Source organism: Carassius gibelio, chromosome B19 (assembly GCF_023724105.1).
Source record: "Carassius gibelio isolate Cgi1373 ecotype wild population from Czech Republic chromosome B19, carGib1.2-hapl.c, whole genome shotgun sequence".
NCBI classification, from domain to species: domain Eukaryota; kingdom Metazoa; phylum Chordata; class Actinopteri; order Cypriniformes; family Cyprinidae; genus Carassius; species Carassius gibelio.
In genome coordinates, this window is record NC_068414.1 from 3,491,899 (window position 1) to 3,519,096 (window position 27,198).

Here is a 27,198-nt window from a genome sequence, read left to right on the forward strand (position 1 = left end):
TGAAGCGGATACAGACTGGATCTGGTGGCTACGGTGACCTCGGAATAAGGGATTTCTTTAAAAGACTTTTTTTTTCATATAAGATTTTATCCAACTTTTCAGATAGAGGCATGAGAAAGAGATTGCCTTGATTGGGCTTTTGGTTATTATAGGCACTCTCTGCGTTTGACCACTTCGTGTTTATTTAGCCGGATGGGAAGGCAGCGCTTTCTTGTACGTGACGGGATGCAAATTCTTGAAGGCTCTCTTTAGTGACGGGTCCAAACAAAGATCTCATCTGCTCCTCTAGCCCTATCGGCGACTCGTGCACTTCGAGCCTTCTTAGTGACGGCGCAAGTTGCTGACTGCTGACTGCGTTGGTGGTATAGTGGTGAGCATAGCTGCCTTCCAAGCAGTTGACACGGATTCGATTCCCGGCCAACGCATATCCTTTGGCTCGGGCTGACGTCGAAGCAGAACTCCCTCTGTGACCTGTGCCTCCACCCAAAACTTTTGGATGGAATAATTTCGGATGGACCCATCATTAGCTGAAGTCGCATAACACTTGCAACACTACCCGTAGCAGGGGTCATTGTTTGGACTCTTTTTTTTTTTTTTTTTTTTTTTAATTGCGCTTTAAACAAAAAGTATTGTGTCAATGCAACTGAACAACATTTATTAGGAACACAGTGCGTCAATAAAGCTACTGACTTCCGCCTGCGTTGCTGGTATAGTGGTGAGCATAGCTGCCTTCCAAGCAGTTGACCCGGGTTCGATTCCCGGCCAACGCATGTCCTTTGGCTCGGGCTGACGTCGAAGCAGAACTCCTTCTGTGACCTGCGAATCCAACCAAACATTTTGGATGGATCATTCGGAAGACGAAAAGAACCAGCTCTCCCCGTCGGGGAATCGAACCCCGGTCTTCCGCGTGACAGGCGGAGATACTGTCCACTATACTAACGAGGAGCCGTGCATGCTGCCGTTTCTCCCCCAACTGACGGCACTGCACTGACATAACTAAACAATGCATGGCTTCTTCTGACGCAGACCCAGCCCTAGCACCGTAAAATTTCTGATGGACCCATCATTAGCTGAAGTCGCATAACACTTGGAACACTACCCGTAGCTGGGGTCATTGTTTGGACTCTTTTTTTTTTTTTTTTTTTTTTTTTTTAAATTGCGCTTTAAACAAAAAGTATTGTGTCAATGCAACTGAACAACATTTATTAGGAACACAGTGCGTCAAAAAGCAAAATGACAGTTAAAGGCATTTCGTTATTGAACTCTTTGATGACATCATTCAGCTAAGTTCAGTTTAAATAGTATCTGTGCAATAATTTGCAATCAAGTCAACGATATCGCTGTACATGAAGTGTCCCCAGCTCCGCCTGCCAGAAGCGACAGAGGCAAGAAACCAAAACTCGATCGGTGAAAGGATGGAGAAAAAACCCGGTGAGAAACCAGGCTCAATCGGGGAGACAGTTCTCCCCTTGTCAGACGAAACAGGTAGATCAGCTCTAGGCTGCAGGAATGTCAGACTGTGCAGAAGAATCATCTGTTTCCTGTGGTCTTGTCCAGGTGGTCTTTACAGGGGATTTGTATCTGCGGCTCATCTAGTTGTCACGGTCTCCGCTGTGTTTCTGGGCCATAGAGGTCCTTTCTAGGTGTTGATCCACCATCTTCTCTGGATACGGACTGGATCCGGGTGACTGAAGCGGATACAGACTGGATCTGGTGGCTACGGTGACCTCGGAATAAGGGATTTCTTTAAAAGACTTTTTTTTTCATATAAGATTTTATCCAACTTTTCAGATAGAGGCATGAGAAAGAGATTGCCTTGATTGGGCTTTTGGTTATTATAGGCACTCTCTGCGTTTGACCACTTCGTGTTTATTTAGCCGGATGGGAAGGCAGCGCTTTCTTGTACGTGACGGGATGCAAATTCTTGAAGGCTCTCTTTAGTGACGGGTCCAAACAAAGATCTCATCTGCTCCTCTAGCCCTATCGGCGACTCGTGCACTTCGAGCCTTCTTAGTGACGGCGCAAGTTGCTGACTGCTGACTGCGTTGGTGGTATAGTGGTGAGCATAGCTGCCTTCCAAGCAGTTGGAGAGAGCAGTGCGCATGTCCTTTGGCTCGGGCTGACGTCGAAGCAGAACTCCCTCTGTGACCTGTGCCTCCACCCAAAACTTTTGGATGGAATAATTTCGGATGGACCCATCATTAGCTGAAGTCGCATAACACTTGCAACACTACCGGTAGCAGGGGTCATTGTTTGGACTCTTTTTTTTTTTTTTTTTTTTTTTTAAATTGCGCTTTAAAAAAAAAGTATTGTGTCAATGCAACTGAACAACATTTATTAGGAACACAGTGCGTCAATAAAGCTACTGACTTCCGCCTGCGTTGGTGGTATAGTGGTGAGCATAGCTGCCTTCCAAGCAGTTGACCCGGGTTCGATTCTTTTATTGATTTTTTTTAAATTGCGCTTCAAACAGAAAGTATTGCGTCAATGCAACTGAACAACATTAATTAGGAACACAGTGCGTCAAAAAGCAAAATGACAGTTAAAGGCATTTCGTTATTGAACTCTTTGATGACATCATTCAGCTAAGTTCAGTTTAAATAGTATCTGTGCAATAATTTGCAATCAAGTCAACGATATCGCTGTACATGAAGTGTCCCCAGCTCCGCCTGCCAGAAGCGACAGAGGGAAGAAACCAAAACTCGATCAGTGAAAGGATGGAGAAAAAACCCGGTGAGAAACCAGGCTCAGTCGGGGAGACAGTTCTCCCCTTGTCAGACGAAACCAGTAGATCAGGTCCAGGCTGCAGGAATGTCAGACTGTGCAGAAGAATCATCTGTTTCCTGTGGTCTTGTCCAGGTGGTCTTTACAAGGGATTTGTATCTGCGGCTCATCTAGTTGTCACGGTCTCCGCTGTGTTTCTGGGCCATAGAGGTCCTTTCTAGGTGTTGATCCACCATCTTCTCTGGATACGGACTGGATCCGGGTGACTGAAGCGGATACAGACTGGATCTGGTGGCTACGGTGACCTCGGAATAAGGGATTTCTTTAAAAGACTTTTTTTTTCATATAAGATTTTATCCAACTTTTCAGATAGAGGCATGAGAAAGAGATTGCCTTGATTGGGCTTTTGGTTATTATAGGCACTCTCTGCGTTTGACCACTTCGTGTTTATTTAGCCGGATGGGAAGGCAGCGCTTTCTTGTACGTGACGGGATGCAAATTCTTGAAGGCTCTCTTTAGTGACGGGTCCAAACAAAGATCTCATCTGCTCCTCTAGCCCTATCGGCGACTCGTGCACTTCGAGCTTTCTTAGTGACGGCGCAAGTTGCTGACTGCTGACTGCGTTGGTGGTATAGTGGTGAGCATAGCTGCCTTCCAAGCAGTTGACCCGGATTCGATTCCCGGCCAAAGCATATCCTTTGGCTCGGGCTGACGTCGAAGCAGAACTCCCTCTGTGACCTGTGCCTCCACCCAAAACTTTTGGATGGAATAATTTCGGATGGACCCATCGTTAGCTGAAGTCGCATAACACTTGCAACACTACCCGTAGCAGGGGTCATTGTTTGGACTCTTTTTTTTTTTTTTTTTTTAATTGCGCTTTAAACAAAAAGTATTGTGTCAATGCAACTGAACAACATTTATTAGGAACACAGTGCGTCAAAAAGCAAAATGACAGTTAAAGGCATTTCGTTATTGAACTCTTTGATGACATCATTCAGCTAAGTTCAGTTTAAATAGTATCTGTGCAATAATTTGCAATCAAGTCAACGATATCGCTGTACATGAAGTGTCCCCAGCTCCGCCTGCCAGAAGCGACAGAGGGAAGAAACCAAAACTCGATCGGTGAAAGGATGGAGAAAAAACCCGGTGAGAAACCAGGCTCAGTCGGGGAGACAGTTCTCCCCTTGTCAGACGAAACCAGTAGATCAGGTCCAGGCTGCAGGAATGTCAGACTGTGCAGAAGAATCATCTGTTTCCTGTGGTCTTGTCCAGGTGGTCTTTACAAGGGATTTGTATCTGCGGCTCATCTAGTTGTCACGGTCTCCGCTGTGTTTCTGGGCCATAGAGGTCCTTTCTAGGTGTTGATCCACCATCTTCTCTGGATACGGACTGGATCCGGGTGACTGAAGCGGATACAGACTGGATCTGGTGGCTACGGTGACCTCGGAATAAGGGATTTCTTTAAAAGACTTTTTTTTTTCATATAAGATTTTATCCAACTTTTCAGATAGAGGCATGAGAAAGAGATTGCCTTGATTGGGCTTTTGGTTATTATAGGCACTCTCTGCATTTGACCACTTCGTGTTTATTTAGCCGGATGGGAAGGCAGCGCTTTCTTGTACGTGACGGGATGCAAATTCTTGAAGGCTCTCTTTAGTGACGGGTCCAAACAAAGATCTCATCTGCTCCTCTAGCCCTATCGGCGACTCGTGCACTTCGAGCCTTCTTAGTGACGGCGCAAGTTGCTGACTGCTGACTGCGTTGGTGGTATAGTGGTGAGCATAGCTGCCTTCCAAGCAGTTGACCCGGATTCGATTCCCGGCCAAAGCATATCCTTTGGCTCGGGCTGACGTCGAAGCAGAACTCCCTCTGTGACCTGTGCCTCCACCCAAAACTTTTGGATGGAATAATTTCGGATGGACCCATCATTAGCTGAAGTCGCATAACACTTGCAACACTACCGGTAGCAGGGGTCATTGTTTGGACTCTTTTTTTTTTTTTTTTTTTTTTTAAATTGCGCTTTAAAAAAAAAGTATTGTGTCAATGCAACTGAACAACATTTATTAGGAACACAGTGCGTCAATAAAGCTACTGACTTCCGCCTGCGTTGGTGGTATAGTGGTGAGCATAGCTGCCTTCCAAGCAGTTGACCCGGGTTCGATTCTTTTATTGATTTTTTTTAAATTGCGCTTCAAACAGAAAGTATTGCGTCAATGCAACTGAACAACATTAATTAGGAACACAGTGCGTCAAAAAGCAAAATGACAGTTAAAGGCATTTCGTTATTGAACTCTTTGATGACATCATTCAGCTAAGTTCAGTTTAAATAGTATCTGTGCAATAATTTGCAATCAAGTCAACGATATCGCTGTACATGAAGTGTCCCCAGCTCCGCCTGCCAGAAGCGACAGAGGGAAGAAACCAAAACTTGATCAGTGAAAGGATGGAGAAAAAACCCGGTGAGAAACCAGGCTCAGTCGGGGAGACAGTTCTCCCCTTGTCAGACGAAACCAGTAGATCAGGTCCAGGCTGCAGGAATGTCAGACTGTGCAGAAGAATCATCTGTTTCCTGTGGTCTTGTCCAGGTGGTCTTTACAAGGGATTTGTATCTGCGGCTCATCTAGTTGTCACGGTCTCCGCTGTGTTTCTGGGCCATAGAGGTCCTTTCTAGGTGTTGATCCACCATCTTCTCTGGATACGGACTGGATCCGGGTGACTGAAGCGGATACAGACTGGATCTGGTGGCTACGGTGACCTCGGAATAAGGGATTTCTTTAAAAGACTTTTTTTTTCATATAAGATTTTATCCAACTTTTCAGATAGAGGCATGAGAAAGAGATTGCCTTGATTGGGCTTTTGGTTATTATAGGCACTCTCTGCGTTTGACCACTTCGTGTTTATTTAGCCGGATGGGAAGGCAGCGCTTTCTTGTACGTGACGGGATGCAAATTCTTGAAGGCTCTCTTTAGTGACGGGTCCAAACAAAGATCTCATCTGCTCCTCTAGCCCTATCGGCGACTCGTGCACTTCGAGCCTTCTTAGTGACGGCGCAAGTTGCTGACTGCTGACTGCGTTGGTGGTATAGTGGTGAGCATAGCTGCCTTCCAAGCAGTTGGAGAAAGCAGTGCGCATGTCCTTTGGCTCGGGCTGACGTCGAAGCAGAACTCCCTCTGTGACCTGTGCCTCCACCCAAAACTTTTGGATGGAATAATTTCGGATGGACCCATCATTAGCTGAAGTCGCATAACACTTGCAACACTACCCGTAGCAGGGGTCATTGTTTGGACTCTTTTTTTTTTTTTTTTTTTAATTGCGCTTTAAACAAAAAGTATTGTGTCAATGCAACTGAACAACATTTATTAGGAACACAGTGCGTCAAAAAGCAAAATGACAGTTAAAGGCATTTCGTTATTGAACTCTTTGATGACATCATTCAGCTAAGTTCAGTTTAAATAGTATCTGTGCAATAATTTGCAATCAAGTCAACGATATCGCTGTACATGAAGTGTCCCCAGCTCCGCCTGCCAGAAGCGACAGAGGCAAGAAACCAAAACTCGATCGGTGAAAGGATGGAGAAAAAACCCGGTGAGAAACCAGGCTCAATCGGGGAGACAGTTCTCCCCTTGTCAGACGAAACAGGTAGATCAGCTCCAGGCTGCAGGAATGTCAGACTGTGCAGAAGAATCATCTGTTTCCTGTGGTCTTGTCCAGGTGGTCTTTACAGGGGATTTGTATCTGCGGCTCATCTGGTTGTCACGGTCTCCGCTGTGTTTCTGGGCCATAGAGGTCCTTTCTAGGTGTTGATCCACCATCTTCTCTGTATACGGACTGGATCCGGGTGACTGAAGCGGATACAGACTGGATCTGGTGGCTACGGTGACCTCGGAATAAGGGATTTCTTTAAAAGACTTTTTTTTTCATATAAGATTTTATCCAACTTTTCAGATAGAGGCATGAGAAAGAGATTGCCTTGATTGGGCTTTTGGTTATTATAGGCACTCTCTGCGTTTGACCACTTCGTGTTTATTTAGCCGGATGGGAAGGCAGCGCTTTCTTGTACGTGACGGGATGCAAATTCTTGAAGGCTCTCTTTAGTGACGGGTCCAAACAAAGATCTCATCTGCTCCTCTAGCCCTATCGGCGACTCGTGCACTTCGAGCCTTCTTAGTGACGGCGCAAGTTGCTGACTGCTGACTGCGTTGGTGGTATAGTGGTGAGCATAGCTGCCTTCCAAGCAGTTGGAGAGAGCAGTGCGCATGTCCTTTGGCTCGGGCTGACGTCGAAGCAGAACTCCCTCTGTGACCTGTGCCTCCACCCAAAACTTTTGGATGGAATAATTTCGGATGGACCCATCATTAGCTGAAGTCGCATAACACTTGCAACACTACCCGTAGCAGGGGTCATTGTTTGGACTCTTTTTTTTTTTTTTTTTTTTTTTTAATTGCGCTTTAAACAAAAAGTATTGTGTCAATGCAACTGAACAACATTTATTAGGAACACAGTGCGTCAATAAAGCTACTGACTTCCGCCTGCGTTGTTGGTATAGTGGTGAGCATAGCTGCCTTCCAAGCAGTTGACCCGGGTTCGATTCCCGGCCAACGCATGTCCTTTGGCTCGGGCTGACGTCGAAGCAGAACTCCTTCTGTGACCTGCGAATCCAACCAAACATTTTGGATGGATCATTCGGAAGACGAAAAGAACCAGCTCTCCCCGTCGGGGAATCGAACCCCGGTCTTCCGCGTGACAGGCGGAGATACTGTCCACTATACTAACGAGGAGCCGTGCATGCTGCCGTTTCTCCCCCAACTGACGGCACTGCACTGACATAACTAAACAATGCATGGCTTCTTCTGACGCAGACCCAGCCCTAGCACCGTAAAATTTCTGATGGACCCATCATTAGCTGAAGTCGCATAACACTTGGAACACTACCCGTAGCAGGGGTCATTGTTTGGACTCTTTTTTTTTTTTTTTTTTTTTTTTTAAATTGCGCTTTAAACAGAAAGTATTGCGTCAATGCAACTGAACAACATTAATTAGGAACACAGTGCGTCAAAAAGCAAAATGACAGTTAAAGGCATTTCGTTATTGAACTCTTTGATGACATCATTCAGCTAAGTTCAGTTTAAATAGTATCTGTGCAATAATTTGCAATCAAGTCAACGATATCGCTGTACATGAAGTGTCCCCAGCTCCGCCTGCCAGAAGCGACAGAGGGAAGAAACCAAAACTCGATCGGTGAAAGGATGGAGAAAAAACCCGGTGAGAAACCAGGCTCAGTCGGGGAGACAGTTCTCCCCTTGTCAGACGAAACCAGTAGATCAGCTCCAGGCTGCAGGAATGTCAGACTGTGCAGAAGAATCATCTGTTTCCTGTGGTCTTGTCCAGGTGGTCTTTACAAGGGATTTGTATCTGCGGCTCATCTAGTTGTCACGGTCTCCACTGTGTTTCTGGGCCATAGAGGTCCTTTCTAGGTGTTGATCCACCATCTTCTCTGGATACGGACTGGATCCGGGTGACTGAAGCGGATACAGACTGGATCTGGTGGCTACGGTGACCTCGGAATAAGGGATTTCTTTAAAAGACTTTTTTTTTTCATATAAGATTTTATCCAACTTTTCAGATAGAGGCATGAGAAAGAGATTGCCTTGATTGGGCTTTTGGTTATTATAGGCACTCTCTGCGTTTGACCACTTCGTGTTTATTTAGCCGGATGGGAAGGCAGCGCTTTCTTGTACGTGACGGGATGCAAATTCTTGAAGGCTCTCTTTAGTGACGGGTCCAAACAAAGATCTCATCTGCTCCTCTAGCCCTATCGGCGACTCGTGCATTTCGAGCCTTCTTAGTGACGGCGCAAGTTGCTGACTGCTGACTGCGTTGGTGGTATAGTGGTGAGCATAGCTGCCTTCCAAGCAGTTGGAGAAAGCAGTGCGCATGTCCTTTGGCTCGGGCTGACGTCGAAGCAGAACTCCCTCTGTGACCTGTGCCTCCACCCAAAACTTTTGGATGGAATAATTTCGGATGGACCCATCATTAGCTGAAGTTGCATAACACTTGCAACACTACCCGTAGCAGGGGTCATTGTTTGGACTCTTTTTTTTTTTTTTTTTTTTTTTTTAATTGCGCTTTAAACAAAAAGTATTGTGTCAATGCAACTGAACAACATTTATTAGGAACACAGTGCGTCAAAAAGCAAAATGACAGTTAAAGGCATTTCGTTATTGAACTCTTTGATGACATCATTCAGCTAAGTTCAGTTTAAATAGTATCTGTGCAATAATTTGCAATCAAGTCAACGATATCGCTGTACATGAAGTGTCCCCAGCTCCGCCTGCCAGAAGCGACAGAGGCAAGAAACCAAAACTCGATCGGTGAAAGGATGGAGAAAAAACCCGGTGAGAAACCAGGCTCAATCGGGGAGACAGTTCTCCCCTTGTCAGACGAAACAGGTAGATCAGCTCCAGGCTGCAGGAATGTCAGACTGTGCAGAAGAATCATCTGTTTCCTGTGGTCTTGTCCAGGTGGTCTTTACAGGGGATTTGTATCTGCGGCTCATCTAGTTGTCACGGTCTCCGCTGTGTTTCTGGGCCATAGAGGTCCTTTCTAGGTGTTGATCCACCATCTTCTCTGGATACGGACTGGATCCGGGTGACTGAAGCGGATACAGACTGGATCTGGTGGCTACGGTGACCTCGGAATAAGGGATTTCTTTAAAAGACTTTTTTTTTCATATAAGATTTTATCCAACTTTTCAGATAGAGGCATGAGAAAGAGATTGCCTTGATTGGGCTTTTGGTTATTATAGGCACTCTCTGCGTTTGACCACTTCGTGTTTATTTAGCCGGATGGGAAGGCAGCGCTTTCTTGTACGTGACGGGATGCAAATTCTTGAAGGCTCTCTTTAGTGACGGGTCCAAACAAAGATCTCATCTGCTCTTCTAGCCCTATCGGCGACTCGTGCACTTCGAGCCTTCTTAGTGACGGCGCAAGTTGCTGACTGCTGACTGCGTTGGTGGTATAGTGGTGAGCATAGCTGCCTTCCAAGCAGTTGGAGAAAGCAGTGCGTATGTCCTTTGGCTCGGGCTGACGTCGAAGCAGAACTCCCTCTGTGACCTGTGCCTCCACCCAAAACTTTTGGATGGAATAATTTCGGATGGACCCATCATTAGCTGAAGTCGCATAACACTTGCAACACTACCCGTAGCAGGGGTCATTGTTTGGACTCTTTTTTTTTTTTTTTTTTTTAATTGCGCTTTAAACAAAAAGTATTGTGTCAATGCAACTGAACAACATTTATTAGGAACACAGTGCGTCAAAAAGCAAAATGACAGTTAAAGGCATTTCGTTATTGAACTCTTTGATGACATCATTCAGCTAAGTTCAGTTTAAATAGTATCTGTGCAATAATTTGCAATCAAGTCAACGATATCGCTGTACATGAAGTGTCCCCAGCTCCGCCTGCCAGAAGCGACAGAGGGAAGAAACCAAAACTCGATCGGTGAAAGGATGGAGAAAAAACCCGGTGAGAAACCAGGCTCAGTCGGGGAGACAGTTCTCCCCTTGTCAGACGAAACCAGTAGATCAGCTCCAGGCTGCAGGAATGTCAGACTGTGCAGAAGAATCATCTGTTTCCTGTGGTCTTGTCCAGGTGGTCTTTACAAGGGATTTGTATCTGCGGCTCATCTAGTTGTCACGGTCTCCACTGTGTTTCTGGGCCATAGAGGTCCTTTCTAGGTGTTGATCCACCATCTTCTCTGGATACGGACTGGATCCGGTTGACTGAAGCGGATACAGACTGGATCTGGTGGCTACGGTGACCTCGGAATAAGGGATTTCTTTAAAAGACTTTTTTTTTTCATATAAGATTTTATCCAACTTTTCAGATAGAGGCATGAGAAAGAGATTGCCTTGATTGGGCTTTTGGTTATTATAGGCACTCTCTGCGTTTGACCACTTCGTGTTTATTTAGCCGGATGGGAAGGCAGCGCTTTCTTGTACGTGACGGGATGCAAATTCTTGAAGGCTCTCTTTAGTGACGGGTCCAAACAAAGATCTCATCTGCTCCTCTAGCCCTATCGGCGACTCGTGCACTTCGAGCCTTCTTAGTGACGGCGCAAGTTGCTGACTGCTGACTGCGTTGGTGGTATAGTGGTGAGCATAGCTGCCTTCCAAGCAGTTGGAGAAAGCAGTGCGCATGTCCTTTGGCTCGGGCTGACGTCGAAGCAGAACTCCCTCTGTGACCTGTGCCTCCACCCAAAACTTTTGGATGGAATAATTTCGGATGGACCCATCATTAGCTGAAGTCGCATAACACTTGCAACACTACCCGTAGCAGGGGTCATTGTTTGGACTCTTTTTTTTTTTTTTTTTTTAATTGCGCTTTAAACAAAAAGTATTGTGTCAATGCAACTGAACAACATTTATTAGGAACACAGTGCGTCAAAAAGCAAAATGACAGTTAAAGGCATTTCGTTATTGAACTCTTTGATGACATCATTCAGCTAAGTTCAGTTTAAATAGTATCTGTGCAATAATTTGCAATCAAGTCAACGATATCGCTGTACATGAAGTGTCCCCAGCTCCGCCTGCCAGAAGCGACAGAGGCAAGAAACCAAAACTCGATCGGTGAAAGGATGGAGAAAAAACCCGGTGAGAAACCAGGCTCAATCGGGGAGACAGTTCTCCCCTTGTCAGACGAAACAGGTAGATCAGCTCCAGGCTGCAGGAATGTCAGACTGTGCAGAAGAATCATCTGTTTCCTGTGGTCTTGTCCAGGTGGTCTTTACAGGGGATTTGTATCTGCGGCTCATCTGGTTGTCACGGTCTCCGCTGTGTTTCTGGGCCATAGAGGTCCTTTCTAGGTGTTGATCCACCATCTTCTCTGTATACGGACTGGATCCGGGTGACTGAAGCGGATACAGACTGGATCTGGTGGCTACGGTGACCTCGGAATAAGGGATTTCTTTAAAAGACTTTTTTTTTCATATAAGATTTTATCCAACTTTTCAGATAGAGGCATGAGAAAGAGATTGCCTTGATTGGGCTTTTGGTTATTATAGGCACTCTCTGCGTTTGACCACTTCGTGTTTATTTAGCCGGATGGGAAGGCAGCGCTTTCTTGTACGTGACGGGATGCAAATTCTTGAAGGCTCTCTTTAGTGACGGGTCCAAACAAAGATCTCATCTGCTCCTCTAGCCCTATCGGCGACTCGTGCACTTCGAGCCTTCTTAGTGACGGCGCAAGTTGCTGACTGCTGACTGCGTTGGTGGTATAGTGGTGAGCATAGCTGCCTTCCAAGCAGTTGGAGAGAGCAGTGCGCATGTGGGAGACAGTCGGGGAGACAGTTCTCCCCTTGTCAGACGAAACAGGTAGATCAGCTCCAGGCTGCAGGAATGTCAGACTGTGCAGAAGAATCATCTGTTTCCTGTGGTCTTGTCCAGGTGGTCTTTACAAGGGATTTGTATCTGCGGCTCATCTGGTTGTCACGGTCTCCACTGTGTTTCTGGGCCATAGAGGTCCTTTCTAGGTGTTGATCCACCATCTTCTCTGTATACGGACTGGATCCGGGTGACTGAAGCGGATACAGACTGGATCTGGTGGCTACGGTGACCTCGGAATAAGGGATTTCTTTAAAAGACTTTTTTTTTCATATAAGATTTTATCCAACTTTTCAGATAGAGGCATGAGAAAGAGATTGCCTTGATTGGGCTTTTGGTTATTATAGGCACTCTCTGCGTTTGACCACTTCGTGTTTATTTAGCCGGATGGGAAGGCAGCGCTTTCTTGTACGTGACGGGATGCAAATTCTTGAAGGCTCTCTTTAGTGACGGGTCCAAACAAAGATCTCATCTGCTCCTCTAGCCCTATCGGCGACTCGTGCACTTCGAGCCTTCTTAGTGACGGCGCAAGTTGCTGACTGCTGACTGCGTTGGTGGTATAGTGGTGAGCATAGCTGCCTTCCAAGCAGTTGGAGAGAGCAGTGCGCATGTCCTTTGGCTCGGGCTGACGTCGAAGCAGAACTCCCTCTGTGACCTGTGCCTCCACCCAAAACTTTTGGATGGAATAATTTCGGATGGACCCATCATTAGCTGAAGTCGCATAACACTTGCAACACTACCCGTAGCAGGGGTCATTGTTTGGACTCTTTTTTTTTTTTTTTTTTTTTTTTAATTGCGCTTTAAACAAAAAGTATTGTGTCAATGCAACTGAACAACATTTATTAGGAACACAGTGCGTCAAAAAGCAAAATGACAGTTAAAGGCATTTCGTTATTGAACTCTTTGATGACATCATTCAGCTAAGTTCAGTTTAAATAGTATCTGTGCAATAATTTGCAATCAAGTCAACGATATCGCTGTACATGAAGTGTCCCCAGCTCCGCCTGCCAGAAGCGACAGAGGCAAGAAACCAAAACTCGATCGGTGAAAGGATGGAGAAAAAACCCGGTGAGAAACCAGGCTCAATCGGGGAGACAGTTCTCCCCTTGTCAGACGAAACAGGTAGATCAGCTCCAGGCTGCAGGAATGTCAGACTGTGCAGAAGAATCATCTGTTTCCTGTGGTCTTGTCCAGGTGGTCTTTACAGGGGATTTGTATCTGCGGCTCATCTGGTTGTCACGGTCTCCGCTGTGTTTCTGGGCCATAGAGGTCCTTTCTAGGTGTTGATCCACCATCTTCTCTGTATACGGACTGGATCCGGGTGACTGAAGCGGATACAGACTGGATCTGGTGGCTACGGTGACCTCGGAATAAGGGATTTCTTTAAAAGACTTTTTTTTTCATATAAGATTTTATCCAACTTTTCAGATAGAGGCATGAGAAAGAGATTGCCTTGATTGGGCTTTTGGTTATTATAGGCACTCTCTGCGTTTGACCACTTCGTGTTTATTTAGCCGGATGGGAAGGCAGCGCTTTCTTGTACGTGACGGGATGCAAATTCTTGAAGGCTCTCTTTAGTGACGGGTCCAAACAAAGATCTCATCTGCTCCTCTAGCCCTATCGGCGACTCGTGCACTTCGAGCCTTCTTAGTGACGGCGCAAGTTGCTGACTGCGTTGGTGGTATAGTGGTGAGCATAGCTGCCTTCCAAGCAGTTGGAGAGAGCAGTGCGCATGTCCTTTGGCTCGGGCTGACGTCGAAGCAGAACTCCCTCTGTGACCTGTGCCTCCACCCAAAACTTTTGGATGGAATAATTTCGGATGGACCCATCATTAGCTGAAGTCGCATAACACTTGCAACACTACCCGTAGCAGGGGTCATTGTTTGGACTCTTTTTTTTTTTTTTTTTTTTTTTTTTAATTGCGCTTTAAACAAAAAGTATTGTGTCAATGCAACTGAACAACATTTATTAGGAACACAGTGCGTCAATAAAGCTACTGACTTCCGCCTGCGTTGTTGGTATAGTGGTGAGCATAGCTGCCTTCCAAGCAGTTGACCCGGGTTCGATTCCCGGCCAACGCATGTCCTTTGGCTCGGGCTGACGTCGAAGCAGAACTCCTTCTGTGACCTGCGAATCCAACCAAACATTTTGGATGGATCATTCGGAAGACGAAAAGAACCAGCTCTCCCCGTCGGGGAATCGAACCCCGGTCTTCCGCGTGACAGGCGGAGATACTGTCCACTATACTAACGAGGAGCCGTGCATGCTGCCGTTTCTCCCCCAACTGACGGCACTGCACTGACATAACTTAACAATGCATGGCTTCTTCTGACGCAGACCCAGCCCTAGCACCGTAAAATTTCTGATGGACCCATCATTAGCTGAAGTCGCATAACACTTGGAACACTACCCGTAGCTGGGGTCATTGTTTGGACTCTTTTTTTTTTTTTTTTTTTTTTTTTTAAATTGCGCTTTAAACAGAAAGTATTGCGTCAATGCAACTGAACAACATTAATTAGGAACACAGTGCGTCAAAAAGCAAAATGACAGTTAAAGGCATTTCGTTATTGAACTCTTTGATGACATCATTCAGCTAAGTTCAGTTTAAATAGTATCTGTGCAATAATTTGCAATCAAGTCAACGATATCGCTGTACATGAAGTGTCCCCAGCTCCGCCTGCCAGAAGCGACAGAGGGAAGAAACCAAAACTCGATCGGTGAAAGGATGGAGAAAAAACCCGGTGAGAAACCAGGCTCAATCGGGGAGACAGTTCTCCCCTTGTCAGACGAAACAGGTAGATCAGCTCCAGGCTGCAGGAATGTCAGACTGTGCAGAAGAATCATCTGTTTCCTGTGGTCTTGTCCAGGTGGTCTTTACAGGGGATTTGTATCTGCGGCTCATCTAGTTGTCACGGTCTCCGCTGTGTTTCTGGGCCATAGAGGTCCTTTCTAGGTGTTGATCCACCATCTTCTCTGTATACGGACTGGATCCGGGTGACTGAAGCGGATACAGACTGGATCTGGTGGCTACGGTGACCTCGGAATAAGGGATTTCTTTAAAAGACTTTTTTTTTCATATAAGATTTTATCCAACTTTTCAGATAGAGGCATGAGAAAGAGATTGCCTTGATTGGGCTTTTGGTTATTATAGGCACTCTCTGCGTTTGACCACTTCGTGTTTATTTAGCCGGATGGGAAGGCAGCGCTTTCTTGTACGTGACGGGATGCAAATTCTTGAAGGCTCTCTTTAGTGACGGGTCCAAACAAAGATCTCATCTGCTCCTCTAGCCCTATCGGCGACTCGTGCACTTCGAGCCTTCTTAGTGACGGCGCAAGTTGCTGACTGCTGACTGCGTTGGTGGTATAGTGGTGAGCATAGCTGCCTTCCAAGCAGTTGGAGAAAGCAGTGCGCATGTCCTTTGGCTCGGGCTGACGTCGAAGCAGAACTCCCTCTGTGACCTGTGCCTCCACCCAAAACTTTTGGATGGAATAATTTCGGATGGACCCATCATTAGCTGAAGTCGCATAACACTTGCAACACTACCCGTAGCAGGGGTCATTGTTTGGACTCTTTTTTTTTTTTTTTTTTTTAATTGCGCTTTAAACAAAAAGTATTGTGTCAATGCAACTGAACAACATTTATTAGGAACACAGTGCGTCAAAAAGCAAAATGACAGTTAAAGGCATTTCGTTATTGAACTCTTTGATGACATCATTCAGCTAAGTTCAGTTTAAATAGTATCTGTGCAATAATTTGCAATCAAGTCAACGATATCGCTGTACATGAAGTGTCCCCAGCTCCGCCTGCCAGAAGCGACAGAGGCAAGAAACCAAAACTCGATCGGTGAAAGGATGGAGAAAAAACCCGGTGAGAAACCAGGCTCAATCGGGGAGACAGTTCTCCCCTTGTCAGACGAAACAGGTAGATCAGCTCCAGGCTGCAGGAATGTCAGACTGTGCAGAAGAATCATCTGTTTCCTGTGGTCTTGTCCAGGTGGTCTTTACAGGGGATTTGTATCTGCGGCTCATCTGGTTGTCACGGTCTCCGCTGTGTTTCTGGGCCATAGAGGTCCTTTCTAGGTGTTGATCCACCATCTTCTCTGTATACGGACTGGATCCGGGTGACTGAAGCGGATACAGACTGGATCTGGTGGCTACGGTGACCTCGGAATAAGGGATTTCTTTAAAAGACTTTTTTTTTCATATAAGATTTTATCCAACTTTTCAGATAGAGGCATGAGAAAGAGATTGCCTTGATTGGGCTTTTGGTTATTATAGGCACTCTCTGCGTTTGACCACTTCGTGTTTATTTAGCCGGATGGGAAGGCAGCGCTTTCTTGTACGTGACGGGATGCAAATTCTTGAAGGCTCTCTTTAGTGACGGGTCCAAACAAAGATCTCATCTGCTCCTCTAGCCCTATCGGCGACTCGTGCACTTCGAGCCTTCTTAGTGACGGCGCAAGTTGCTGACTGCTGACTGCGTTGGTGGTATAGTGGTGAGCATAGCTGCCTTCCAAGCAGTTGGAGAGAGCAGTGCGCATGTCCTTTGGCTCGGGCTGACGTCGAAGCAGAACTCCCTCTGTGACCTGTGCCTCCACCCAAAACTTTTGGATGGAATAATTTCGGATGGACCCATCATTAGCTGAAGTCGCATAACACTTGCAACACTACCCGTAGCAGGGGTCATTGTTTGGACTCTTTTTTTTTTTTTTTTTTTTTTTTAATTGCGCTTTAAACAAAAAGTATTGTGTCAATGCAACTGAACAACATTTATTAGGAACACAGTGCGTCAATAAAGCTACTGACTTCCGCCTGCGTTGTTGGTATAGTGGTGAGCATAGCTGCCTTCCAAGCAGTTGACCCGGGTTCGATTCCCGGCCAACGCATGTCCTTTGGCTCGGGCTGACGTCGAAGCAGAACTCCTTCTGTGACCTGCGAATCCAACCAAACATTTTGGATGGATCATTCGGAAGACGAAAAGAACCAGCTCTCCCCGTCGGGGAATCGAACCCCGGTCTTCCGCGTGACAGGCGGAGATACTGTCCACTATACTAACGAGGAGCCGTGCATGCTGCTGTTTCTCCCCCAACTGACGGCACTGCACTGACATAACTAAACAATGCATGGCTTCTTCTGACGCAGACCCAGCCCTAGCACCGTAAAATTTCTGATGGACCCATCATTAGCTGAAGTCGCATAACACTTGGAACACTACCCGTAGCTGGGGTCATTGTTTGGACTCTTTTTTTTTTTTTTTTTTTTTTTTAAATTGCGCTTTAAACAGAAAGTATTGCGTCAATGCAACTGAACAACATTAATTAGGAACACAGTGCGTCAAAAAGCAAAATGACAGTTAAAGGCATTTCGTTATTGAACTCTTTGATGACATCATTCAGCTAAGTTCAGTTTAAATAGTATCTGTGCAATAATTTGCAATCAAGTCAACGATATCGCTGTACATGAAGTGTCCCCAGCTCCGCCTGCCAGAAGCGACAGAGGGAAGAAACCAAAACTCGATCGGTGAAAGGATGGAGAAAAAACCCGGTGAGAAACCAGGCTCAGTCGGGGAGACAGTTCTCCCCTTGTCAGACGAAACCAGTAGATCAGCTCCAGGCTGCAGGAATGTCAGACTGTGCAGAAGAATCATCTGTTTCCTGTGGTCTTGTCCAGGTGGTCTTTACAAGGGATTTGTATCTGCGGCTCATCTAGTTGTCACGGTCTCCACTGTGTTTCTGGGCCATAGAGGTCCTTTCTAGGTGTTGATCCACCATCTTCTCTGGATACGGACTGGATCCGGGTGACTGAAGCGGATACAGACTGGATCTGGTGGCTACGGTGACCTCGGAATAAGGGATTTCTTTAAAAGACTTTTTTTTTCATATAAGATTTTATCCAACTTTTCAGATAGAGGCATGAGAAAGAGATTGCCTTGATTGGGCTTTTGGTTATTATAGGCACTCTCTGCGTTTGACCACTTCGTGTTTATTTAGCCGGATGGGAAGGCAGCGCTTTCTTGTACGTGACGGGATGCAAATTCTTGAAGGCTCTCTTTAGTGACGGGTCCAAACAAAGATCTCATCTGCTCCTCTAGCCCTATCGGCGACTCGTGCACTTCGAGCCTTCTTAGTGACGGCGCAAGTTGCTGACTGCTGACTGCGTTGGTGGTATAGTGGTGAGCATAGCTGCCTTCCAAGCAGTTGGAGAAAGCAGTGCGCATGTCCTTTGGCTCGGGCTGACGTCGAAGCAGAACTCCCTCTGTGACCTGTGCCTCCACCCAAAACTTTTGGATGGAATAATTTCGGATGGACCCATCATTAGCTGAAGTCGCATAACACTTGCAACACTACCCGTAGCAGGGGTCATTGTTTGGACTCTTTTTTTTTTTTTTTTTTTAATTGCGCTTTAAACAAAAAGTATTGTGTCAATGCAACTGAACAACATTTATTAGGAACACAGTGCGTCAAAAAGCAAAATGACAGTTAAAGGCATTTCGTTATTGAACTCTTTGATGACATCATTCAGCTAAGTTCAGTTTAAATAGTATCTGTGCAATAATTTGCAATCAAGTCAACGATATCGCTGTACATGAAGTGTCCCCAGCTCCGCCTGCCAGAAGCGACAGAGGCAAGAAACCAAAACTCGATCGGTGAAAGGATGGAGAAAAAACCCGGTGAGAAACCAGGCTCAATCGGGGAGACAGTTCTCCCCTTGTCAGACGAAACAGGTAGATCAGCTCCAGGCTGCAGGAATGTCAGACTGTGCAGAAGAATCATCTGTTTCCTGTGGTCTTGTCCAGGTGGTCTTTACAGGGGATTTGTATCTGCGGCTCATCTGGTTGTCACGGTCTCCGCTGTGTTTCTGGGCCATAGAGGTCCTTTCTAGGTGTTGATCCACCATCTTCTCTGTATACGGACTGGATCCGGGTGACTGAAGCGGATACAGACTGGATCTGGTGGCTACGGTGACCTCGGAATAAGGGATTTCTTTAAAAGACTTTTTTTTTCATATAAGATTTTATCCAACTTTTCAGATAGAGGCATGAGAAAGAGATTGCCTTGATTGGGCTTTTGGTTATTATAGGCACTCTCTGCGTTTGACCACTTCGTGTTTATTTAGCCGGATGGGAAGGCAGCGCTTTCTTGTACGTGACGGGATGCAAATTCTTGAAGGCTCTCTTTAGTGACGGGTCCAAACAAAGATCTCATCTGCTCCTCTAGCCCTATCGGCGACTCGTGCACTTCGAGCCTTCTTAGTGACGGCGCAAGTTGCTGACTGCGTTGGTGGTATAGTGGTGAGCATAGCTGCCTTCCAAGCAGTTGGAGAGAGCAGTGCGCATGTCCTTTGGCTCGGGCTGACGTCGAAGCAGAACTCCCTCTGTGACCTGTGCCTCCACCCAAAACTTTTGGATGGAATAATTTCGGATGGACCCATCATTAGCTGAAGTCGCATAACACTTGCAACACTACCCGTAGCAGGGGTCATTGTTTGGACTCTTTTTTTTTTTTTTTTTTTTTTTTAATTGCGCTTTAAACAAAAAGTATTGTGTCAATGCAACTGAACAACATTTATTAGGAACACAGTGCGTCAATAAAGCTACTGACTTCCGCCTGCGTTGTTGGTATAGTGGTGAGCATAGCTGCCTTCCAAGCAGTTGACCCGGGTTCGATTCCCGGCCAACGCATGTCCTTTGGCTCGGGCTGACGTCGAAGCAGAACTCCTTCTGTGACCTGCGAATCCAACCAAACATTTTGGATGGATCATTCGGAAGACGAAAAGAACCAGCTCTCCCCGTCGGGGAATCGAACCCCGGTCTTCCGCGTGACAGGCGGAGATACTGTCCACTATACTAACGAGGAGCCGTGCATGCTGCCGTTTCTCCCCCAACTGACGGCACTGCACTGACATAACTTAACAATGCATGGCTTCTTCTGACGCAGACCCAGCCCTAGCACCGTAAAATTTCTGATGGACCCATCATTAGCTGAAGTCGCATAACACTTGGAACACTACCCGTAGCTGGGGTCATTGTTTGGACTCTTTTTTTTTTTTTTTTTTTTTTTTTTAAATTGCGCTTTAAACAGAAAGTATTGCGTCAATGCAACTGAACAACATTAATTAGGAACACAGTGCGTCAAAAAGCAAAATGACAGTTAAAGGCATTTCGTTATTGAACTCTTTGATGACATCATTCAGCTAAGTTCAGTTTAAATAGTATCTGTGCAATAATTTGCAATCAAGTCAACGATATCGCTGTACATGAAGTGTCCCCAGCTCCGCCTGCCAGAAGCGACAGAGGGAAGAAACCAAAACTCGATCGGTGAAAGGATGGAGAAAAAACCCGGTGAGAAACCAGGCTCAATCGGGGAGACAGTTCTCCCCTTGTCAGACGAAACAGGTAGATCAGCTCCAGGCTGCAGGAATGTCAGACTGTGCAGAAGAATCATCTGTTTCCTGTGGTCTTGTCCAGGTGGTCTTTACAGGGGATTTGTATCTGCGGCTCATCTAGTTGTCACGGTCTCCGCTGTGTTTCTGGGCCATAGAGGTCCTTTCTAGGTGTTGATCCACCATCTTCTCTGTATACGGACTGGATCCGGGTGACTGAAGCGGATACAGACTGGATCTGGTGGCTACGGTGACCTCGGAATAAGGGATTTCTTTAAAAGACTTTTTTTTTCATATAAGATTTTATCCAACTTTTCAGATAGAGGCATGAGAAAGAGATTGCCTTGATTGGGCTTTTGGTTATTATAGGCACTCTCTGCGTTTGACCACTTCGTGTTTATTTAGCCGGATGGGAAGGCAGCGCTTTCTTGTACGTGACGGGATGCAAATTCTTGAAGGCTCTCTTTAGTGACGGGTCCAAACAAAGATCTCATCTGCTCCTCTAGCCCTATCGGCGACTCGTGCACTTCGAGCCTTCTTAGTGACGGCGCAAGTTGCTGACTGCTGACTGCGTTGGTGGTATAGTGGTGAGCATAGCTGCCTTCCAAGCAGTTGGAGAAAGCAGTGCGCATGTCCTTTGGCTCGGGCTGACGTCGAAGCAGAACTCCCTCTGTGACCTGTGCCTCCACCCAAAACTTTTGGATGGAATAATTTCGGATGGACCCATCATTAGCTGAAGTCGCATAACACTTGCAACACTACCCGTAGCAGGGGTCATTGTTTGGACTCTTTTTTTTTTTTTTTTTTTTTTTTTTTAATTGCGCTTTAAACAAAAAGTATTGTGTCAATGCAACTGAACAACATTTATTAGGAACACAGTGCGTCAAAAAGCAAAATGACAGTTAAAGGCATTTCGTTATTGAACTCTTTGATGACATCATTCAGCTAAGTTCAGTTTAAATAGTATCTGTGCAATAATTTGCAATCAAGTCAACGATATCGCTGTACATGAAGTGTCCCCAGCTCCGCCTGCCAGAAGCGACAGAGGCAAGAAACCAAAACTCGATCGGTGAAAGGATGGAGAAAAAACCCGGTGAGAAACCAGGCTCAATCGGGGAGACAGTTCTCCCCTTGTCAGACGAAACAGGTAGATCAGCTCCAGGGTGCAGTAATGTCAGACTGTGCAGAAGAATCATCTGTTTCCTGTGGTCTTGTCCAGGTGGTCTTTACAGGGGATTTGTATCTGCGGCTCATCTAGATGTCACGGTCTCCGCTGTGTTTCTGGGCCATAGAGGTCCTTTCTAGGTGTTGATCCACCATCTTCTCTGTATACGGACTGGATCCGGGTGACTGAAGCGGATACAGACTGGATCTGGTGGCTACGGTGACCTCGGAATAAGGGATTTCTTTAAAAGACTTTTTTTTTCATATAAGATTTTATCCAACTTTTCAGATAGAGGCATGAGAAAGAGATTGCCTTGATTGGGCTTTTGGTTATTATAGGCACTCTCTGCGTTTGACCACTTCGTGTTTATTTAGCCGGATGGGAAGGCAGCGCTTTCTTGTACGTGACGGGATGCAAATTCTTGAAGGCTCTCTTTAGTGACGGGTCCAAACAAAGATCTCATCTGCTCCTCTAGCCCTATCGGCGACTCGTGCACTTCGAGCCTTCTTAGTGACGGCGCAAGTTGCTGACTGCTGACTGCGTTGGTGGTATAGTGGTGAGCATAGCTGCCTTCCAAGCAGTTGGAGAGAGCAGTGCGCATGTCCTTTGGCTCGGGCTGACGTCGAAGCAGAACTCCCTCTGTGACCTGTGCCTCCACCCAAAACTTTTGGATGGAATAATTTTGGATGGACCCATCATTAGCTGAAGTCGCATAACACTTGCAACACTACCCGTAGCAGGGGTCATTGTTTGGACTCTTTTTTTTTTTTTTTTTTTTTTAATTGCGCTTTAAACAAAAAGTATTGTGTCAATGCAACTGAACAACATTTATTAGGAACACAGTGCGTCAATAAAGCTACTGACTTCCGCCTGCGTTGTTGGTATAGTGGTGAGCATAGCTGCCTTCCAAGCAGTTGACCCGGGTTCGATTCCCGGCCAACGCATGTCCTTTGGCTCGGGCTGACGTCGAAGCAGAACTCCTTCTGTGACCTGCGAATCCAACCAAACATTTTGGATGGATCATTCGGAAGACGAAAAGAACCAGCTCTCCCCGTCGGGGAATCGAACCCCGGTCTTCCGCGTGACAGGCGGAGATACTGTCCACTATACTAACGAGGAGCCGTGCATGCTGCCGTTTCTCCCCCAACTGACGGCACTGCACTGACATAACTAAACAATGCATGGCTTCTTCTGACGCAGACCCAGCCCTAGCACCGTAAAATTTCTGATGGACCCATCATTAGCTGAAGTCGCATAACACTTGGAACACTACCCGTAGCAGGGGTCATTGTTTGGACTCTTTTTTTTTTTTTTTTTTTTTTAAATTGCGCTTTAAACAGAAAGTATTGCGTCAATGCAACTGAACAACATTAATTAGGAACACAGTGCGTCAAAAAGCAAAATGACAGTTAAAGGCATTTCGTTATTGAACTCTTTGATGACATCATTCAGCTAAGTTCAGTTTAAATAGTATCTGTGCAATAATTTGCAATCAAGTCAACGATATCGCTGTACATGAAGTGTCCCCAGCTCCGCCTGCCAGAAGCGACAGAGGGAAGAAACCAAAACTCGATCGGTGAAAGGATGGAGAAAAAACCCGGTGAGAAACCAGGCTCAGTCGGGGAGACAGTTCTCCCCTTGTCAGACGAAACCAGTAGATCAGCTCCAGGCTGCAGGAATGTCAGACTGTGCAGAAGAATCATCTGTTTCCTGTGGTCTTGTCCAGGTGGTCTTTACAAGGGATTTGTATCTGCGGCTCATCTAGTTGTCACGGTCTCCGCTGTGTTTCTGGGCCATAGAGGTCCTTTCTAGGTGTTGATCCACCATCTTCTCTGGATACGGACTGGATCCGGGTGACTGAAGCGGATACAGACTGGATCTGGTGGCTACGGTGACCTCGGAATAAGGGATTTCTTTAAAAGACTTTTTTTTTCATATAAGATTTTATCCAACTTTTCAGATAGAGGCATGAGAAAGAGATTGCCTTGATTGGGCTTTTGGTTATTATAGGCACTCTCTGCGTTTGACCACTTCGTGTTTATTTAGCCGGATGGGAAGGCAGCGCTTTCTTGTACGTGACGGGATGCAAATTCTTGAAGGCTCTCTTTAGTGACGGGTCCAAACAAAGATCTCATCTGCTCCTCTAGCCCTATCGGCGACTCGTGCACTTCGAGCCTTCTTAGTGACGGCGCAAGTTGCTGACTGCTGACTGCGTTGGTGGTATAGTGGTGAGCATAGCTGCCTTCCAAGCAGTTGGAGAAAGCAGTGCGCATGTCCTTTGGCTCGGGCTGACGTCGAAGCAGAACTCCCTCTGTGACCTGTGCCTCCACCCAAAACTTTTGGATGGAATAATTTCGGATGGACCCATCATTAGCTGAAGTCGCATAACACTTGCAACACTACCCGTAGCAGGGGTCATTGTTTGGACTCTTTTTTTTTTTTTTTTTTTAATTGCGCTTTAAACAAAAAGTATTGTGTCAATGCAACTGAACAACATTTATTAGGAACACAGTGCGTCAAAAAGCAAAATGACAGTTAAAGGCATTTCGTTATTGAACTCTTTGATGACATCATTCAGCTAAGTTCAGTTTAAATAGTATCTGTGCAATAATTTGCAATCAAGTCAACGATATCGCTGTACATGAAGTGTCCCCAGCTCCGCCTGCCAGAAGCGACAGAGGCAAGAAACCAAAACTCGATCGGTGAAAGGATGGAGAAAAAACCCGGTGAGAAACCAGGCTCAATCGGGGAGACAGTTCTCCCCTTGTCAGACGAAACAGGTAGATCAGCTCCAGGCTGCAGGAATGTCAGACTGTGCAGAAGAATCATCTGTTTCCTGTGGTCTTGTCCAGGTGGTCTTTACAGGGGATTTGTATCTGCGGCTCATCTGGTTGTCACGGTCTCCGCTGTGTTTCTGGGCCATAGAGGTCCTTTCTAGGTGTTGATCCACCATCTTCTCTGTATACGGACTGGATCCGGGTGACTGAAGCGGATACAGACTGGATCTGGTGGCTACGGTGACCTCGGAATAAGGGATTTCTTTAAAAGACTTTTTTTTTCATATAAGATTTTATCCAACTTTTCAGATAGAGGCATGAGAAAGAGATTGCCTTGATTGGGCTTTTGGTTATTATAGGCACTCTCTGCGTTTGACCACTTCGTGTTTATTTAGCCGGATGGGAAGGCAGCGCTTTCTTGTACGTGACGGGATGCAAATTCTTGAAGGCTCTCTTTAGTGACGGGTCCAAACAAAGATCTCATCTGCTCCTCTAGCCCTATCGGCGACTCGTGCACTTCGAGCCTTCTTAGTGACGGCGCAAGTTGCTGACTGCGTTGGTGGTATAGTGGTGAGCATAGCTGCCTTCCAAGCAGTTGGAGAGAGCAGTGCGCATGTCCTTTGGCTCGGGCTGACGTCGAAGCAGAACTCCCTCTGTGACCTGTGCCTCCACCCAAAACTTTTGGATGGAATAATTTCGGATGGACCCATCATTAGCTGAAGTCGCATAACACTTGCAACACTACCCGTAGCAGGGGTCATTGTTTGGACTCTTTTTTTTTTTTTTTTTTTTTTTTAATTGCGCTTTAAACAAAAAGTATTGTGTCAATGCAACTGAACAACATTTATTAGGAACACAGTGCGTCAATAAAGCTACTGACTTCCGCCTGCGTTGTTGGTATAGTGGTGAGCATAGCTGCCTTCCAAGCAGTTGACCCGGGTTCGATTCCCGGCCAACGCATGTCCTTTGGCTCGGGCTGACGTCGAAGCAGAACTCCTTCTGTGACCTGCGAATCCAACCAAACATTTTGGATGGATCATTCGGAAGACGAAAAGAACCAGCTCTCCCCGTCGGGGAATCGAACCCCGGTCTTCCGCGTGACAGGCGGAGATACTGTCCACTATACTAACGAGGAGCCGTGCATGCTGCCGTTTCTCCCCCAACTGACGGCACTGCACTGACATAACTTAACAATGCATGGCTTCTTCTGACGCAGACCCAGCCCTAGCACCGTAAAATTTCTGATGGACCCATCATTAGCTGAAGTCGCATAACACTTGGAACACTACCCGTAGCTGGGGTCATTGTTTGGACTCTTTTTTTTTTTTTTTTTTTTTTTTAAATTGCGCTTTAAACAGAAAGTATTGCGTCAATGCAACTGAACAACATTAATTAGGAACACAGTGCGTCAAAAAGCAAAATGACAGTTAAAGGCATTTCGTTATTGAACTCTTTGATGACATCATTCAGCTAAGTTCAGTTTAAATAGTATCTGTGCAATAATTTGCAATCAAGTCAACGATATCGCTGTACATGAAGTGTCCCCAGCTCCGCCTGCCAGAAGCGACAGAGGGAAGAAACCAAAACTCGATCGGTGAAAGGATGGAGAAAAAACCCGGTGAGAAACCAGGCTCAATCGGGGAGACAGTTCTCCCCTTGTCAGACGAAACAGGTAGATCAGCTCCAGGCTGCAGGAATGTCAGACTGTGCAGAAGAATCATCTGTTTCCTGTGGTCTTGTCCAGGTGGTCTTTACAGGGGATTTGTATCTGCGGCTCATCTAGTTGTCACGGTCTCCGCTGTGTTTCTGGGCCATAGAGGTCCTTTCTAGGTGTTGATCCACCATCTTCTCTGTATACGGACTGGATCCGGGTGACTGAAGCGGATACAGACTGGATCTGGTGGCTACGGTGACCTCGGAATAAGGGATTTCTTTAAAAGACTTTTTTTTTCATATAAGATTTTATCCAACTTTTCAGATAGAGGCATGAGAAAGAGATTGCCTTGATTGGGCTTTTGGTTATTATAGGCACTCTCTGCGTTTGACCACTTCGTGTTTATTTAGCCGGATGGGAAGGCAGCGCTTTCTTGTACGTGACGGGATGCAAATTCTTGAAGGCTCTCTTTAGTGACGGGTCCAAACAAAGATCTCATCTGCTCCTCTAGCCCTATCGGCGACTCGTGCACTTCGAGCCTTCTTAGTGACGGCGCAAGTTGCTGACTGCTGACTGCGTTGGTGGTATAGTGGTGAGCATAGCTGCCTTCCAAGCAGTTGGAGAAAGCAGTGCGCATGTCCTTTGGCTCGGGCTGACGTCGAAGCAGAACTCCCTCTGTGACCTGTGCCTCCACCCAAAACTTTTGGATGGAATAATTTCGGATGGACCCATCATTAGCTGAAGTCGCATAACACTTGCAACACTACCCGTAGCAGGGGTCATTGTTTGGACTCTTTTTTTTTTTTTTTTTTTTTTTTTTTTAATTGCGCTTTAAACAAAAAGTATTGTGTCAATGCAACTGAACAACATTTATTAGGAACACAGTGCGTCAAAAAGCAAAATGACAGTTAAAGGCATTTCGTTATTGAACTCTTTGATGACATCATTCAGCTAAGTTCAGTTTAAATAGTATCTGTGCAATAATTTGCAATCAAGTCAACGATATCGCTGTACATGTAGTGTCCCCAGCTCCGCCTGCCAGAAGCGACAGAGGCAAGAAACCAAAACTCGATCGGTGAAAGGATGGAGAAAAAACCCGGTGAGAAACCAGGCTCAAT

General features: G+C 46.0%; 7 non-coding genes across 7 annotated transcripts; all 7 read right to left on the minus strand.

Annotated features, from left to right (window-relative positions):
* Positions 1–873: 873 nt before the first annotated feature.
* trnad-guc (transfer RNA aspartic acid (anticodon GUC)) lies at positions 874–945 on the minus strand. Its single transcript has one exon. It is a non-coding gene; the product is annotated as a tRNA-Asp (tRNA).
* A 6,485-nt stretch (positions 946–7,430) lies between these two features.
* trnad-guc (transfer RNA aspartic acid (anticodon GUC)) lies at positions 7,431–7,502 on the minus strand. Its single transcript has one exon. It is a non-coding gene; the product is annotated as a tRNA-Asp (tRNA).
* Positions 7,503–14,286: 6,784 nt separating this feature from the next.
* On the minus strand, positions 14,287–14,358 carry trnad-guc (transfer RNA aspartic acid (anticodon GUC)). The gene has a single exon. It is a non-coding gene; the product is annotated as a tRNA-Asp (tRNA).
* A 2,733-nt stretch (positions 14,359–17,091) lies between these two features.
* trnad-guc (transfer RNA aspartic acid (anticodon GUC)) lies at positions 17,092–17,163 on the minus strand. Its single transcript has one exon. It is a non-coding gene; the product is annotated as a tRNA-Asp (tRNA).
* A 2,723-nt stretch (positions 17,164–19,886) lies between these two features.
* trnad-guc (transfer RNA aspartic acid (anticodon GUC)) lies at positions 19,887–19,958 on the minus strand. Its single transcript has one exon. It is a non-coding gene; the product is annotated as a tRNA-Asp (tRNA).
* Positions 19,959–22,696: 2,738 nt separating this feature from the next.
* On the minus strand, positions 22,697–22,768 carry trnad-guc (transfer RNA aspartic acid (anticodon GUC)). Its single transcript has one exon. It is a non-coding gene; the product is annotated as a tRNA-Asp (tRNA).
* A 2,721-nt stretch (positions 22,769–25,489) lies between these two features.
* Positions 25,490–25,561, minus strand: trnad-guc (transfer RNA aspartic acid (anticodon GUC)). The gene has a single exon. It is a non-coding gene; the product is annotated as a tRNA-Asp (tRNA).
* Between the last annotated feature and the right edge of the window lie 1,637 nt (positions 25,562–27,198).